The 15,803-nt window shown below is 42.9% G+C and overlaps 19 non-coding genes across 19 annotated transcripts; all 19 read left to right on the top strand.

Moving 5' to 3' along the window:
* Positions 1-438: 438 nt before the first annotated feature.
* On the top strand, positions 439-605 carry LOC134590594 (U1 spliceosomal RNA). The gene has a single exon (XR_010087494.1). It is a non-coding gene; the product is annotated as a U1 spliceosomal RNA (small nuclear RNA).
* A 900-nt stretch (positions 606-1,505) lies between these two features.
* On the top strand, positions 1,506-1,646 carry LOC134592922 (U4 spliceosomal RNA). The gene has a single exon (XR_010089478.1). It is a non-coding gene; the product is annotated as a U4 spliceosomal RNA (small nuclear RNA).
* A 477-nt stretch (positions 1,647-2,123) lies between these two features.
* LOC134591233 (U1 spliceosomal RNA) lies at positions 2,124-2,290 on the top strand. The gene has a single exon (XR_010088040.1). It is a non-coding gene; the product is annotated as a U1 spliceosomal RNA (small nuclear RNA).
* An 899-nt stretch (positions 2,291-3,189) lies between these two features.
* LOC134592921 (U4 spliceosomal RNA) lies at positions 3,190-3,330 on the top strand. The gene has a single exon (XR_010089477.1). It is a non-coding gene; the product is annotated as a U4 spliceosomal RNA (small nuclear RNA).
* A 470-nt stretch (positions 3,331-3,800) lies between these two features.
* LOC134590234 (U1 spliceosomal RNA) lies at positions 3,801-3,967 on the top strand. The gene has a single exon (XR_010087187.1). It is a non-coding gene; the product is annotated as a U1 spliceosomal RNA (small nuclear RNA).
* An 898-nt stretch (positions 3,968-4,865) lies between these two features.
* Positions 4,866-5,006, top strand: LOC134592920 (U4 spliceosomal RNA). The gene has a single exon (XR_010089476.1). It is a non-coding gene; the product is annotated as a U4 spliceosomal RNA (small nuclear RNA).
* A 470-nt stretch (positions 5,007-5,476) lies between these two features.
* Positions 5,477-5,643, top strand: LOC134590013 (U1 spliceosomal RNA). Its single transcript, XR_010087001.1, has one exon. It is a non-coding gene; the product is annotated as a U1 spliceosomal RNA (small nuclear RNA).
* An 899-nt stretch (positions 5,644-6,542) lies between these two features.
* Positions 6,543-6,683, top strand: LOC134592919 (U4 spliceosomal RNA). Its single transcript, XR_010089475.1, has one exon. It is a non-coding gene; the product is annotated as a U4 spliceosomal RNA (small nuclear RNA).
* A 474-nt stretch (positions 6,684-7,157) lies between these two features.
* On the top strand, positions 7,158-7,324 carry LOC134590901 (U1 spliceosomal RNA). Its single transcript, XR_010087757.1, has one exon. It is a non-coding gene; the product is annotated as a U1 spliceosomal RNA (small nuclear RNA).
* Positions 7,325-8,223: 899 nt separating this feature from the next.
* On the top strand, positions 8,224-8,364 carry LOC134592918 (U4 spliceosomal RNA). Its single transcript, XR_010089474.1, has one exon. It is a non-coding gene; the product is annotated as a U4 spliceosomal RNA (small nuclear RNA).
* A 470-nt stretch (positions 8,365-8,834) lies between these two features.
* On the top strand, positions 8,835-9,001 carry LOC134591191 (U1 spliceosomal RNA). Its single transcript, XR_010088004.1, has one exon. It is a non-coding gene; the product is annotated as a U1 spliceosomal RNA (small nuclear RNA).
* A 900-nt stretch (positions 9,002-9,901) lies between these two features.
* LOC134593306 (U4 spliceosomal RNA) lies at positions 9,902-10,042 on the top strand. The gene has a single exon (XR_010089806.1). It is a non-coding gene; the product is annotated as a U4 spliceosomal RNA (small nuclear RNA).
* A 470-nt stretch (positions 10,043-10,512) lies between these two features.
* Positions 10,513-10,679, top strand: LOC134590012 (U1 spliceosomal RNA). Its single transcript, XR_010087000.1, has one exon. It is a non-coding gene; the product is annotated as a U1 spliceosomal RNA (small nuclear RNA).
* Positions 10,680-11,578: 899 nt separating this feature from the next.
* LOC134593176 (U4 spliceosomal RNA) lies at positions 11,579-11,719 on the top strand. The gene has a single exon (XR_010089696.1). It is a non-coding gene; the product is annotated as a U4 spliceosomal RNA (small nuclear RNA).
* A 471-nt stretch (positions 11,720-12,190) lies between these two features.
* On the top strand, positions 12,191-12,357 carry LOC134591260 (U1 spliceosomal RNA). Its single transcript, XR_010088063.1, has one exon. It is a non-coding gene; the product is annotated as a U1 spliceosomal RNA (small nuclear RNA).
* Positions 12,358-13,256: 899 nt separating this feature from the next.
* On the top strand, positions 13,257-13,397 carry LOC134592917 (U4 spliceosomal RNA). Its single transcript, XR_010089473.1, has one exon. It is a non-coding gene; the product is annotated as a U4 spliceosomal RNA (small nuclear RNA).
* Positions 13,398-13,867: 470 nt separating this feature from the next.
* Positions 13,868-14,034, top strand: LOC134590011 (U1 spliceosomal RNA). Its single transcript, XR_010086999.1, has one exon. It is a non-coding gene; the product is annotated as a U1 spliceosomal RNA (small nuclear RNA).
* An 899-nt stretch (positions 14,035-14,933) lies between these two features.
* LOC134592412 (U4 spliceosomal RNA) lies at positions 14,934-15,074 on the top strand. The gene has a single exon (XR_010089043.1). It is a non-coding gene; the product is annotated as a U4 spliceosomal RNA (small nuclear RNA).
* A 470-nt stretch (positions 15,075-15,544) lies between these two features.
* On the top strand, positions 15,545-15,711 carry LOC134590992 (U1 spliceosomal RNA). The gene has a single exon (XR_010087836.1). It is a non-coding gene; the product is annotated as a U1 spliceosomal RNA (small nuclear RNA).
* Positions 15,712-15,803: the final 92 nt, after the last annotated feature.

Below are 15,803 nucleotides of genomic sequence, written 5' to 3'. Positions count from 1 at the left end.
CCCCATGTCTAGGGCGTGTCTTACGTGACTCCTGTTTCTTCCTGAGCTATGTTGCACTATTCCTTCCGCTGGCTTCTTAGCATTTCCCTTTTACCTTTCTCTCCCACTGAATTCACTTGTTTCCGGCAGCACACTATTCTCACTACATGCTACGAATTCCCATCCTTCGGCTCATTGGCCTAGCATTTGCCTTTATGCAAATTGCTCCTTCGCACCCTGAATCCAGCTCAATTATTCACACCTAACCACCTGAAGGCACTAAAATTACTGGTAGCTAAGGAAAACAACGATCAGCCACGAGGTTTGGTAATCTTTTGTAGCCTTCTATCATTTGGATTATTTATTTGCTTTTTTTTTTTTTAACTTGCTTTATTATTTCACCACAGCCTAAAGGAAAGGCTTCCCAGCGGGCGTGCCTTTGAATGTACCCGTCATGTCATACTTACCTGGCAGGGGAGCAATAGCCATGATCCCTAAGGTGGCTCTCCCAGAGTGAGGCTGGTTCATTGCACTCCGTACCAGTTGACCTCTGCGATTTCCTCAAATGTGGGAAACTCGACTGCATAATTTATGGTAGTGGGGGACTGCGTTCGCGTTTTCCCCTGTGTTTGCTTGTTTGACAAAAACAGAGAACTTCACCAATTCTGACGAAGGATAATTTCAGCCACGGCACCCGTCTTCTTTGGCTCTTACTTTCCGCATCAAGCAGGCAGCGACAATCATTTCCTAGGCTTGATCATTTTTATTATCTATGTTTTCTGGAGACCAGTTTTAAGCCAGAATTTCACTTTTTATTTTAACTTTTCAGCTTTTTTTTCATCATTTTTTTATCCTGACTTCTTTTGATTTATTGTATGCTTCAATGCAATGGAAGAAATAAAGAATTGGAGCCCTATATTACGTCTTCCAACAGAACGTAACGTTTGATTGAATTTCTGGGAAAAAAAAGATTTTCTGGATCAAGGCAGTGAATTGCCGCTTGAGACAATCAGACCAAACCTTAGGAATAGCTGGGTGGTCGCTAGCACTTACTAATGAACACCATGGAATTTTGAAAAAGCCACCACAAATGTTCTTTCAGCCCTGTTGAGTGTGGATGAAGAGAAGACAGGTGCTAGGCAAGGGTCATTCCTATCGATGGAGTCATGAAATGTGTGACTTTGGGGACGAACGTAGACCAGCGGATTGTGTACTCTGCCTAATGGCTGCTGTAGTAGAATCTTGGCAAAACCGTTTCCAAAGAGAGAAAAAAAATTGTACAAGGTTTGCTGCAAGATATGGTTGCCCTCACTCTCTGTTATAGGTTTGGAACCATTCCAAGATGCCATATAAGAAGACCGAGGAATTTGTTGGGGTTTAAGCTTCCCTGTAGGAGGAAGCGGGCCTAATTAGAATATTGCCTCCCACAATCCTTTGCAATGGCTTATGGTCATGAACTTTTTCTCACCGCTGTCTTAAAGTGTCCTTACATGGTAGCTCTTAAAAGCTGGCCCACTTGAACAGTTAACTTTGCGCAGTGGCAGTATCGTAGCCCATGAGGTCAATCCGAGGCGTGATTATTGCTAATTGAAAACTTTACCCAATACCCCGCCATGATGACTTGAAATACAGTCAGCATTGGCAATTTTTGACAGGCTCTAAGGAGACTGAAAGATTGGTTTAATAAAAGTTTATGGCGCCCCATGTCTAGGGCGTGTCTTACGTGACTCCCGTTTCTTCCTGAGCTCTGTTGCACCATTCCTTCCGCTGGCTTCTTAGCATTTCCCTTTTACCTTTCTCTCCCACTGAATTCACTTGTTTCCGGCAGCACACTATTCTCACTACATGCTACGAATTCCCATCCTTCGGCTCATTGGCCTAGCATTTGCCTTTATGCAAATTGCTCCTTCGCACCCTGAATCCAGCTCAATTATTCACACCTAACCACCTGAAGGCACTAAAATTACTGGTAGCTAAGGAAAACAACGATCAGCCACGAGGTTTGGTAATCTTTTGTAGCCTTCTATCATTTGGATTATTTATTTGCTTTTTTTTTTTTTTTTTTTTAACTTGCTTTATTATTTCACCACAGCCTAAAGGAAAGGCTTCCCAGCGGGCGTGCCTTTGAATGTACCCGTCATGTCATACTTACCTGGCAGGGGAGCAATAGCCATGATCCTTAAGGTGGCTCTCCCAGAGTGAGGCTGGTTCATTGCACTCCGTACCAGTTGACCTCTGCGATTTCCTCAAATGTGGGAAACTCGACTGCATAATTTATGGTAGTGGCGGACTGCGTTCGCGCTTTCCCCTGTGTTTGCTTGTTTGACAAAAATAGAGAACTTCACCAATTCTGACGAAGGATAATTTCAGCCACGGCACCCGTCTTCTTTGGCTCTTACTTTCCACATCAAGCAGGCAGCGACAATCATTTCCTAGGCTTGATCATTTTTATTATCTATGTTTTCTGGAGACCAGTTTTAAGCCAGAATTTCACTTTTTATTTTAACTTTTCAGCTTTTTTTTCATCATTTTTTTATCCTGACTTCTTTTGATTTATTGTATGCTTCAATGCAATGGAAGAAATAAAGAATTGGAGACCTATATTACGTCTTCCAACAGAACGTAACGTTTGATTGAATTTCTGGGAAAAAAAGATTTTCTGGATCAAGGCAGTGAATTGCCGCTTGAGACAATCAGACCAAACCTTAGGAATAGCTGGGTGGTCGCTAGCACTTACTAATGAACACCATGGAATTTTGAAAAAGCCACCACAAATGTTCTTTCAGCCCTGTTGAGTGTGGATGAAGAGAAGACAGGTGCTAGGCAAGGGTCATTCCTATCGATGGAGTCATGAAATGTGTGACTTTGGGGACGAACGTAGACCAGCGGATTGTGTACTCTGCCTAATGGCTGCTGTAGTAGAATCTTGGCAAAACCGTTTCCAAAGAGAGAAAAAAAATTGTACAAGGTTTGCTGCAAGATATGGTTGCCCTCACTCTCTGTTATAGGTTTGGAACCATTCCAAGATGCCATATAAGAAGACCGAGGAATTTGTTGGGGTTTAAGCTTCCCTGTAGGAGGAAGCGGGCCTAATTAGAATATTGCCTCCCACAATAATTTGCAATGGCTTATGGTCATGAACTTTTTCTCACCGCTGTCTTAAAGTGTCCTTACGTGGTAGCTCTTAAAAGCTGGCCCACTTGAACAGTTAACTTTGCGCAGTGGCAGTATCGTAGCCCATGAGGTCAATCCGAGGCGTGATTATTGCTAATTGAAAACTTTACCCAATACCCCGCCATGATGACTTGAAATACAGTCAGCATTGGCAATTTTTGACAGGCTCTAAGGAGACTGAAAGATTGGTTTAATAAAAGTTTATGGCGCCCCATGTCTAGGGCGTGTCTTACGTGACTCGCGTTTCTTCCTGAGCTCTGTTGCACCATTCCTTCCGCTGGCTTCTTAGCATGTCCCTTTTACCTTTCTCTCCCACTGAATTCACTTGTTTCCGGCAGCACACTATTCTCACTACATGCTACGAATTCCCATTCTTCGGCTCATTGGCCTAGCATTTGTCTTTATGCAAATTGCTCCTTCGCACCCTGAATCCAGCTCAATTATTCACACCTAACCACCTGAAGGCACTAAAATTACTGGTAGCTAAGGAAAACAACGATCAGCCACGAGGTTTGGTAATCTTTTGTAGCCTTCTATCATTTGGATTATTTATTTGCTTTTTTTTTTTTTAACTTGCTTTATTATTTCACCACAGCCTAAAGGAAAGGCTTCCCAGCGGGCGTGCCTTTGAATGTACCCGTCATGTCATACTTACCTGGCAGGGGAGCAATAGCCATGATCCCTAAGGTGGCTCTCCCAGAGTGAGGCTGGTTCATTGCACTCTGTACCAGTTGACCTCTGCGATTTCCTCAAATGTGGGAAACTCGACTGCATAATTTATGGTAGTGGGGGACTGCGTTCGCGCTTTCCCCTGTGTTTGCTTGTTTGACAAAAATAGAGAACTTCACCAATTCTGACGAAGGATAATTTCATCCACGGCACCCGTCTTCTTTGGCTCTTACTTTCCGCATCAAGCAGGCAGCGACAATCATTTCCTAGGCTTGATCATTTTTATTATCTATGTTTTCTGGAGACCAGTTTTAAGCCAGAATTTCACTTTTTATTTTAACTTTCAGCTTTTTTTTCATCATTTTTTTATCCTGACTTCTTTTGATTTATTGTATGCTTCAATGCAATGGAAGAAATAAAGAATTGGAGACCTATATTACGTCTTCCAACAGAACGTAACGTTTGATTGAATTTCTGGGAAAAAAAGATTTTCTGGATCAAGGCAGTGAATTGCCGCTTGAGACAATCAGACCAAACCTTAGGAATAGCTGGGTGGTCGCTAGCACTTACTAATGAACACCATGGAATTTTGAAAAAGCCACCACAAATGTTCTTTCAGCCCTGTTGAGTGTGGATGAAGAGAAGACAGGTGCTAGGCAAGGGTCATTCCTATCGATGGAGTCATGAAATGTGTGACTTTGGGGACGAACGTAGACCAGCGGATTGTGTACTCTGCCTAATGGCTGCTGTAGTAGAATCTTGGCAAAACTGTTTCCAAAGAGCGAAAAAAAATTGTACAAGGTTTGCTGCAAGATATGGTTGCCCTCACTCTCTGTTATAGGTTTGGAACCATTCCAAGATGCCATATAAGAAGACCGAGGAATTTGTTGGGGTTTAAGCTTCCCTGTAGGAGGAAGCGGGCCTAATTAGAATATTGCCTCCCACAATAATTTGCAATGGCTTATGGTCATGAACTTTTTCTCACCGCTGTCTTAAAGTGTCCTTACGTGGTAGCTCTTAAAAGCTGGCCCACTTGAACAGTTAACTTTGCGCAGTGGCAGTATCGTAGCCCATGAGGTCAATCCGAGGCGTGATTATTGCTAATTGAAAACTTTACCCAATACCCCGCCATGATGACTTGAAATACAGTCAGCATTGGCAATTTTTGACAGGCTCTAAGGAGACTGAAAGATTGGTTTAATAAAAGTTTATGGCGCCCCATGTCTAGGGCGTGTCTTACGTGACTCCCGTTTCTTCCTGAGCTCTGTTGCACCATTCCTTCCGCTGGCTTCTTAGCATGTCCCTTTTACCTTTCTCTCCCACTGAATTCACTTGTTTCCGGCAGCACACTATTCTCACTACATGCTACGAATTCCCATCCTTCGGCTCATTGGCCTAGCATTTGCCTTTATGCAAATTGCTCCTTCGCACCCTGAATCCAGCTCAATTATTCACACCTAACCACCTGAAGGCACTAAAATTACTGGTAGCTAAGGAAAACAACGATCAGCCATGAGGTTTGGTAATCTTTTGTAGCCTTCTATCATTTGGATTATTTATTTGCTTTTTTTTTTTTTAACTTGCTTTATTATTTCACCACAGCCTAAAGGAAAGGCTTCCCAGCGGGCGTGCCTTTGAATGTACCCGTCATGTCATACTTACCTGGCAGGGGAGCAATAGCCATGATCCCTAAGGTGGCTCTCCCAGAGTGAGGCTGGTTCATTGCACTCCGTACCAGTTGACCTCTGCGATTTCCTCAAATGTGGGAAACTCGACTGCATAATTTATGGTAGTGGGGGACTGCGTTCGCGCTTTCCCCTGTGTTTGCTTGTTTGACAAAAATAGAGAACTTCACCAATTCTGATGAAGGATAATTTCAGCCACGGCACCCGTCTTCTTTGGCTCTTACTTTCCACATCAAGCAGGCAGCGACAATCATTTCCTAGGCTTGATCATTTTTATTATCTATGTTTTCTGGAGACCAGTTTTAAGCCAGAATTTCACTTTTTATTTTTACTTTTCAGCTTTTTTTTCATCATTTTTTTATCCTGACTTCTTTTGATTTATTGTATGCTTCAATGCAATGGAAGAAATAAAGAATTGGAGACCTATATTACGTCTTCCAACAGAACGTAACGTTTGATTGAATTTCTGGGAAAAAAAGATTTTCTGGATCAAGGCAGTGAAATGCCGCTTGAGACAATCAGACCAAACCTTAGGAATAGCTGGGTGGTCGCTAGCACTTACTAATGAACACCATGGAATTTTGAAAAAGCCACCACAAATGTTCTTTCAGCCCTGTTGAGTGTGGATGAAGAGAAGACAGGTGCTAGGCAAGGGTCATTCCTATCGATGGAGTCATGAAATGTGTGACTTTGGGGACGAACGTAGACCAGCGGATTGTGTACTCTGCCTAATGGCTGCTGTAGTAGAATCTTGGCAAAACCGTTTCCAAAGAGAGAAAAAAAATTGTACAAGGTTTGCTGCAAGATATGGTTGCCCTCACTCTCTGTTATAGGTTTGGAACCATTCCAAGATGCCATATAAGAAGACCGAGGAATTTGTTGGGGTTTAAGCTTCCCTGTAGGAAAAAGCGGGCCTAATTAGAATATTGCCTCCCACAATAATTTGCAATGGCTTATGGTCATGAACTTTTTCTCACCGCTGTCTTAAAGTGTCCTTACGTGGTAGCTCTTAAAAGCTGGCCCACTTGAACAGTTAACTTTGCGCAGTGGCAGTATCGTAGCCCATGAGGTCAATCCGAGGCGTGATTATTGCTAATTGAAAACTTTACCCAATACCCCGCCATGATGACTTGAAATACAGTCAGCATTGGCAATTTTTGACAGGCTCTAAGGAGACTGAAAGATTGGTTTAATAAAAGTTTATGGCGCCCCATGTCTAGGGCGTGTCTTACGTGACTCCCGTTTCTTCCTGAGCTCTGTTGCACCATTCCTTCCGCTGGCTTCTTAGCATGTCCCTTTTACCTTTCTCTCCCACTGAATTCACTTGTTTCCGGCAGCACACTATTCTCACTACATGCTACGAATTCCCATTCTTCGGCTCATTGGCCTAGCATTTGTCTTTATGCAAATTGCTCCTTCGCACCCTGAATCCAGCTCAATTATTCACACCTAACCACCTGAAGGCACTAAAATTACTGGTAGCTAAGGAAAACAACGATCAGCCACGAGGTTTGGTAATCTTTTGTAGCCTTCTATCATTTGGATTATTTATTTGCTTTTTTTTTTTTTTTTTAACTTGCTTTATTATTTCACCACAGCCTAAAGGAAAGGCTTCCCAGCGGGCGTGCCTTTGAATGTACTCGTCATGTCATACTTACCTGGCAGGGGAGCAATAGCCATGATCCCTAAGGTGGCTCTCCCAGAGTGAGGGTTGTTCATTGCACTCCGTACCAGTTGACCTCTGCGATTTCCTCAAATGTGGGAAACTCGACTGCATAATTTATGGTAGTGGGGGACTGCGTTCGCGCTTTCCCCTGTGTTTGCTTGTTTGACAAAAATAGAGAACTTCACCAATTCTGATGAAGGATAATTTCAGCCACGGCACCCGTCTTCTTTGGCTCTTACTTTCCACATCAAGCAGGCAGCGACAATCATTTCCTAGGCTTGATCATTTTTATTATCTATGTTTTCTGGAGACCAGTTTTAAGCCAGAATTTCACTTTTTATTTTTACTTTTCAGCTTTTTTTTCATCATTTTTTTATCCTGACTTCTTTTGATTTATTGTATGCTTCAATGCAATGGAAGAAATAAAGAATTGGAGACCTATATTACGTCTTCCAACAGAACGTAACGTTTGATTGAATTTCTGGGAAAAAAAGATTTTCTGGATCAAGGCAGTGAATTGCCGCTTGAGACAATCAGACCAAACCTTAGGAATAGCTGGGTGGTCGCTAGCACTTACTAATGAACACCATGGAATTTTGAAAAAGCCACCACAAATGTTCTTTCAGCCCTGTTGAGTGTGGATGAAGAGAAGACAGGTGCTAGGCAAGGGTCATTCCTATCGATGGAGTCATGAAATGTGTGACTTTGGGGACGAACGTAGACCAGCGGATTGTGTACTCTGCCTAATGGCTGCTGTAGTAGAATCTTGGCAAAACCGTTTCCAAAGAGAGAAAAAAAATTGTACAAGGTTTGCTGCAAGATATGGTTGCCCTCACTCTCTGTTATAGGTTTGGAACCATTCCAAGATGCCATATAAGAAGACCGAGGAATTTGTTGGGGTTTAAGCTTCCCTGTAGGAGGAAGCGGGCCTAATTAGAATATTGCCTCCCACAATAATTTGCAATGGCTTATGGTCATGAACTTTTTCTCACCGCTGTCTTAAAGTGTCCTTACGTGGTAGCTCTTAAAAGCTGGCCCACTTGAACAGTTAACTTTGCGCAGTGGCAGTATCGTAGCCCATGAGGTCAATCCGAGGCGTGATTATTGCTAATTGAAAACTTTACCCAATACCCCGCCATGATGACTTGAAATACAGTCAGCATTGGCAATTTTTGACAGGCTCTAAGGAGACTGAAAGATTGGTTTAATAAAAGTTTATGGCGCCCCATGTCTAGGGCGTGTCTTACGTGACTCCCGTTTCTTCCTGAGCTCTGTTGCACCATTCCTTCCGCTGGCTTCTTAGCATGTCCCTTTTACCTTTCTCTCCCACTGAATTCACTTGTTTCCGGCAGCACACTATTCTCACTACATGCTACGAATTCCCATTCTTCGGCTCATTGGCCTAGCATTTGTCTTTATGCAAATTGCTCCTTCGCACCCTGAATCCAGCTCAATTATTCACACCTAACCACCTGAAGGCACTAAAATTACTGGTAGCTAAGGAAAACAACGATCAGCCACGAGGTTTGGTAATCTTTTGTAGCCTTCTTTCATTTGGATTATTTATTTGCTTTTTTTTTTTTAAACTTGCTTTATTATTTCACCACAGCCTAAAGGAAAGGCTTCCCAGCGGGCGTGCCTTTGAATGTACCCGTCATGTCATACTTACCTGGCAGGGGAGCAATAGCCATGATCCCTAAGGTGGCTCTCCCAGAGTGAGGCTGGTTCATTGCACTCCGTACCAGTTGACCTCTGCGATTTCCTCAAATGTGGGAAACTCGACTGCATAATTTATGGTAGTGGGGGACTGCGTTCGCGCTTTCACCTGTGTTTGCTTGTTTGACAAAAATAGAGAACTTCACCAATTCTGACGAAGGATAATTTCAGCCACGGCACCCGTCTTCTTTGGCTCTTACTTTCCGCATCAAGCAGGCAGCGACAATCATTTCCTAGGCTTGATCATTTTTATTATCTATGTTTTCTGGAGACCAGTTTTAAGCCAGAATTTCACTTTTTATTTTAACTTTTCAGCTTTTTTTTCATCATTTTTTTATCCTGACTTCTTTTGATTTATTGTATGCTTCAATGCAATGGAAGAAATAAAGAATTGGAGACCTATATTACGTCTTCCAACAGAACGTAACGTTTGATTGAATTTCTGGGAAAAAAAAGATTTTCTGGATCAAGGCAGTGAATTGCCGCTTGAGACAATCAGACCAAACCTTAGGAATAGCTGGGTGGTCGCTAGCACTTACTAATGAACACCATGGAATTTTGAAAAAGCCACCACAAATGTTCTTTCAGCCCTGTTGAGTGTGGATGAAGAGAAGACAGGTGCTAGGCAAGGGTCATTCCTATCGATGGAGTCATGAAATGTGTGACTTTGGGGACGAACGTAGACCAGCGGATTGTGTACTCTGCCTAATGGCTGCTGTAGTAGAATCTTGGCAAAACTGTTTCCAAAGAGCGAAAAAAAATTGTACAAGGTTTGCTGCAAGATATGGTTGCCCTCACTCTCTGTTATAGGTTTGGAACCATTCCAAGATGCCATATAAGAAGACCGAGGAATTTGTTGGGGTTTAAGCTTCCCTGTAGGAGGAAGCGGGCCTAATTAGAATATTGCCTCCCATAATCCTTTGCAATGGCTTATGGTCATGAACTTTTTCTCACCGCTGTCTTAAAGTTTCCTTACGTGGTAGCTCTTAAAAGCTGGCCCACTTGAACAGCTAGCTTTGCGCAGTGGCAGTATCGTAGCCCATGAGGTCAATCCGAGGCGTGATTATTGCTAATTGAAAACTTTACCCAATACCCTGCCATGATGACTTGAAATACAGTCAGCATTGGCAATTTTTGACAGGCTCTAAGGAGACTGAAAGATTGGTTTAATAAAAGTTTATGGCGCCCCATGTCTAGGGCGTGTCTTACGTGACTCCCGTTTCTTCCTGAGCTCTGTTGCACCATTCCTTCCGCTGGCTTCTTAGCATTTCCCTTTTACCTTTCTCTCCCACTGAATTCACTTGTTTCCGGCAGCACACTATTCTCACTACATGCTACGAATTCCCATCCTTCGGCTCATTGGCCTAGCATTTGCCTTTATGCAAATTGCTCCTTCGCACCCTGAATCCAGCTCAATTATTCACACCTAACCACCTGAAGGCACTAAAATTACTGGTAGCTAAGGAAAACAACGATCAGCCATGAGGTTTGGTAATCTTTTGTAGCCTTCTATCATTTGGATTATTTATTTGCTTTTTTTTTTTTTAACTTGCTTTATTATTTCACCACAGCCTAAAGGAAAGGCTTCCCAGCGGGCGTGCCTTTGAATGTACCCGTCATGTCATACTTACCTGGCAGGGGAGCAATAGCCATGATCCCTAAGGTGGCTCTCCCAGAGTGAGGCTGGTTCATTGCACTCCGTACCAGTTGACCTCTGCGATTTCCTCAAATGTGGGAAACTCGACTGCATAATTTATGGTAGTGGGGGACTGCGTTCGCGCTTTCCCCTGTGTTTGCTTGTTTGACAAAAATAGAGAACTTCACCAATTCTGATGAAGGATAATTTCAGCCACGGCACCCGTCTTCTTTGGCTCTTACTTTCCACATCAAGCAGGCAGCGACAATCATTTCCTAGGCTTGATCATTTTTATTATCTATGTTTTCTGGAGACCAGTTATAAGCCAGAATTTCACTTTTTATTTTAACTTTTCAGCTTTTTTTTCATCATTTTTTTATCCTGACTTCTTTTGATTTATTGTATGCTTCAATGCAATGGAAGAAATAAAGAATTGGAGACCTATATTACGTCTTCCAACAGAACGTAACGTTTGATTGAATTTCTGGGAAAAAAAGATTTTCTGGATCAAGGCAGTGAATTGCCGCTTGAGACAATCAGACCAAACCTTAGGAATAGCTGGGTGGTCGCTAGCACTTACTAATGAACACCATGGAATTTTGAAAAAGCCACCACAAATGTTCTTTCAGCCCTGTTGAGTGTGGATGAAGAGAAGACAGGTGCTAGGCAAGGGTCATTCCTATTGATGGAGTCATGAAATGTGTGACTTTGGGGACGAACGTAGACCAGCGGATTGTGTACTCTGTCTAATGGCTGCTGTAGTAGAATCTTGGCAAAACCGTTTCCAAAGAGAGAAAAAAAATTGTACAAGGTTTGCTGCAAGATATGGTTGCCCTCACTCTCTGTTATAGGTTTGGAACCATTCCAAGATGCCATATAAGAAGACCGAGGAATTTGTTGGGGTTTAAGCTTCCCTGTAGGAGGAAGCGGGCCTAATTAGAATATTGCCTCCCACAATCCTTTGCAATGGCTTATGGTCATGAACTTTTTCTCACCGCTGTCTTAAAGTGTCCTTACGTGGTAGCTCTTAAAAGCTGGCCCACTTGAACAGTTAACTTTGCGCAGTGGCAGTATCGTAGCCCATGAGGTCAATCCGAGGCGTGATTATTGCTAATTGAAAACTTTACCCAATACCCCGCCATGATGACTTGAAATACAGTCAGCATTGGCAATTTTTGACAGGCTCTAGGGAGACTGAAAGATTGGTTTAATAAAAGTTTATGGCGCCCCATGTCTAGGGCGTGTCTTACGTGACTCCCGTTTCTTCCTGAGCTATGTTGCACTATTCCTTCCGCTGGCTTCTTAGCATTTCCCTTTTACCTTTCTCTCCCACTGAATTCACTTGTTTCCGGCAGCACACTATTCTCACTACATGCTACGAATTCCCATCCTTCGGCTCATTGGCCTAGCATTTGCCTTTATGCAAATTGCTCCTTCGCACCCTGAATCCAGCTCAATTATTCACACCTAACCACCTGAAGGCACTAAAATTACTGGTAGCTAAGGAAAACAACGATCAGCCACGAGGTTTGGTAATCTTTTGTAGCCTTCTATCATTTGAATTATTTATTTGCTTTTTTTTTTTTTTAACTTGCTTTATTATTTCACCACAGCCTAAAGGAAAGGCTTCCCAGCGGGCGTGCCTTTGAATGTACCCGTCATGTCATACTTACCTGGCAGGGGAGCAATAGCCATGATCCCTAAGGTGGCTCTCCCAGAGTGAGGCTGGTTCATTGCACTCCGTACCAGTTGACCTCTGCGATTTCCTCAAATGTGGGAAACTCGACTGCATAATTTATGGTAGTGGCGGACTGCGTTCGCGCTTTCCCCTGTGTTTGCTTGTTTGACAAAAATAGAGAACTTCACAAATTCTGATGAAGGATAATTTCAGCCACGGCACCCGTCTTCTTTGGCTCTTACTTTCCACATCAAGCAGGCAGCGACAATCATTTCCTAGGCTTGATCATTTTTATTATCTATGTTTTCTGGAGACCAGTTTTAAGACAGAATTTCACTTTTTATTTTAACTTTTCAGCTTTTTTTTCATCATTTTTTTATCCTGACTTCTTTTGATTTATTGTATGCTTCAATGCAATGGAAGAAATAAAGAATTGGAGACCTATATTACGTCTTCCAACAGAACGTAACGTTTGATTGAATTTCTGGGAAAAAAAGATTTTCTGGATCAAGGCAGTGAATTGCCGCTTGAGACAATCAGACCAAACCTTAGGAATAGCTGGGTGGTCGCTAGCACTTACTAATGAACACCATGGAATTTTGAAAAAGCCACCACAAATGTTCTTTCAGCCCTGTTGAGTGTGGATGAAGAGAAGACAGGTGCTAGGCAAGGGTCATTCCTATCGATGGAGTCATGAAATGTGTGACTTTGGGGACGAACGTAGACCAGCGGATTGTGTACTCTGCCTAATGGCTGCTGTAGTAGAATCTTGGCAAAACCGTTTCCAAAGAGAGAAAAAAAATTGTACAAGGTTTGCTGCAAGATATGGTTGCCCTCACTCTCTGTTATAGGTTTGGAACCATTCCAAGATGCCATATAAGAAGACCGAGGAATTTGTTGGGGTTTAAGCTTCCCTGTAGGAGGAAGCGGGCCTAATTAGAATATTGCCTCCCACAATAATTTGCAATGGCTTATGGTCATGAACTTTTTCTCACCGCTGTCTTAAAGTGTCCTTACGTGGTAGCTCTTAAAAGCTGGCCCACTTGAACAGTTAACTTTGCGCAGTGGCAGTATCGTAGCCCATGAGGTCAATCCGAGGCGTGATTATTGCTAATTGAAAACTTTACCCAATACCCCGCCATGATGACTTGAAATACAGTCAGCATTGGCAATTTTTGACAGGCTCTAAGGAGACTGAAAGATTGGTTTAATAAAAGTTTATGGCGCCCCATGTCTAGGGCGTGTCTTACGTGACTCCCGTTTCTTCCTGAGCTCTGTTGCACCATTCCTTCCGCTGGCTTCTTAGCATTTCCCTTTTACCTTTCTCTCCCACTGAATTCACTTGTTTCCGGCAGCACACTATTCTCACTCCATGCTACGAATTCCCATCCTTCGGCTCATTGGCCTAGCATTTGTCTTTATGCAAATTGCTCCTTCGCACCCTGAATCCAGCTCAATTATTCACACCTAACCACCTGAAGGCACTAAAATTACTGGTAGCTAAGGAAAACAACGATCAGCCACGAGGTTTGGTAATCTTTTGTAGCCTTCTATCATTTGGATTATTTATTTGCTTTTTTTTTTTTTAACTTGCTTTATTATTTCACCACAGCCTAAAGGAAAGGCTTCCCAGCGGGCGTGCCTTTGAATGTACCCGTCATGTCATACTTACCTGGCAGGGGAGCAATAGCCATGATCCCTAAGGTGGCTCTCCCAGAGTGAGGCTGGTTCATTGCACTCCGTACCAGTTGACCTCTGCGATTTCCTCAAATGTGGGAAACTCGACTGCATAATTTATGGTAGTGGGGGACTGCGTTCGCGCTTTCCCCTGTGTTTGCTTGTTTGACAAAAATAGAGAACTTCACCAATTCTGACGAAGGATAATTTCAGCCACGGCACCCGTCTTCTTTGGCTCTTACTTTCCGCATCAAGCAGGCAGCGACAATCATTTCCTAGGCTTGATCATTTTTATTATCTATGTTTTCTGGAGACCAGTTTTAAGCCAGAATTTCACTTTTTATTTTAACTTTTCAGCTTTTTTTTCATCATTTTTTTATCCTGACTTCTTTTGATTTATTGTATGCTTCAATGCAATGGAAGAAATAAAGAATTGGAGACCTATATTACGTCTTCCAACAGAACGTAACGTTTGATTGAATTTCTGGGAAAAAAAGATTTTCTGGATCAAGGCAGTGAATTGCCGCTTGAGACAATCAGACCAAACCTTAGGAATAGCTGGGTGGTCGCTAGCACTTACTAATGAACACCATGGAATTTTGAAAAAGCCACCACAAATGTTCTTTCAGCCCTGTTGAGTGTGGATGAAGAGAAGACAGGTGCTAGGCAAGGGTCATTCCTATCGATGGAGTCATGAAATGTGTGACTTTGGGGACGAACGTAGACCAGCGGATTGTGTACTCTGCCTAATGGCTGCTGTAGTAGAATCTTGGCAAAACTGTTTCCAAAGAGCGAAAAAAAATTGTACAAGGTTTCCTGCAAGATATGGTTGCCCTCACTCTCTGTTATAGGTTTGGAACCATTCCAAGATGCCATATAAGAAGACCGAGGAATTTGTTGGGGTTTAAGCTTCCCTGTAGGAGGAAGCGGGCCTAATTAGAATATTGCCTCCCATAATCCTTTGCAATGGCTTATGGTCATGAACTTTTTCTCACCGCTGTCTTAAAGTTTCCTTACGTGGTAGCTCTTAAAAGCTGGCCCACTTGAACAGCTAGCTTTGCGCAGTGGCAGTATCGTAGCCCATGAGGTCAATCCGAGGCGTGATTATTGCTAATTGAAAACTTTACCCAATACCCCGCCATGATGACTTGAAATACAGTCAGCATTGGCAATTTTTGACAGGCTCTAAGGAGACTGAAAGATTGGTTTAATAAAAGTTTATGGCGCCCCATGTCTAGGGCGTGTCTTACGTGACTCCCGTTTCTTCCTGAGCTCTGTTGCACCATTCCTTCCGCTGGCTTCTTAGCATTTCCCTTTTACCTTTCTCTCCCACTGAATTCACTTGTTTCCGGCAGCACACTATTCTCACTACATGCTACGAATTCCCATCCTTCGGCTCATTGGCCTAGCATTTGTCTTTATGCAAATTGCTCCTTCGCACCCTGAATCCAGCTCAATTATTCACACCTAACCACCTGAAGGCACTAAAATTACTGGTAGCTAAGGAAAACAACGATCAGCCACGAGGTTTGGTAATCTTTTGTAGCCTTCTATCATTTGGATTATTTATTTGCTTTTTTTTTTTTTAACTTGCTTTATTATTTCACCACAGCCTAAAGGAAAGGCTTCCCAGCGGGCGTGCCTTTGAATGTACCCGTCATGTCATACTTACCTGGCAGGGGAGCAATAGCCATGATCCCTAAGGTGGCTCTCCCAGAGTGAGGCTGGTTCATTGCACTCCGTACCAGTTGACCTCTGCGATTTCCTCAAATGTGGGAAACTCGACTGCATAATTTATGGTAGTGGGGGACTGCATTCGCGCTTTCCCCTGTGTTTGCTTGTTTGACAAAAATAGAGAACTTCACCAATTCTGACGAAGGATAATTTCAGCCACGGCACCCGTCTTCTTTGGCTCTTACTTTC

This window comes from Pelobates fuscus, chromosome 2, assembly GCF_036172605.1.
Source record: "Pelobates fuscus isolate aPelFus1 chromosome 2, aPelFus1.pri, whole genome shotgun sequence".
NCBI lineage: Eukaryota > Metazoa > Chordata > Amphibia > Anura > Pelobatidae > Pelobates > Pelobates fuscus.
Note: the sequence above shows the minus strand (reverse complement) of the source record. Positions and strands in the feature narration are given on the sequence as shown.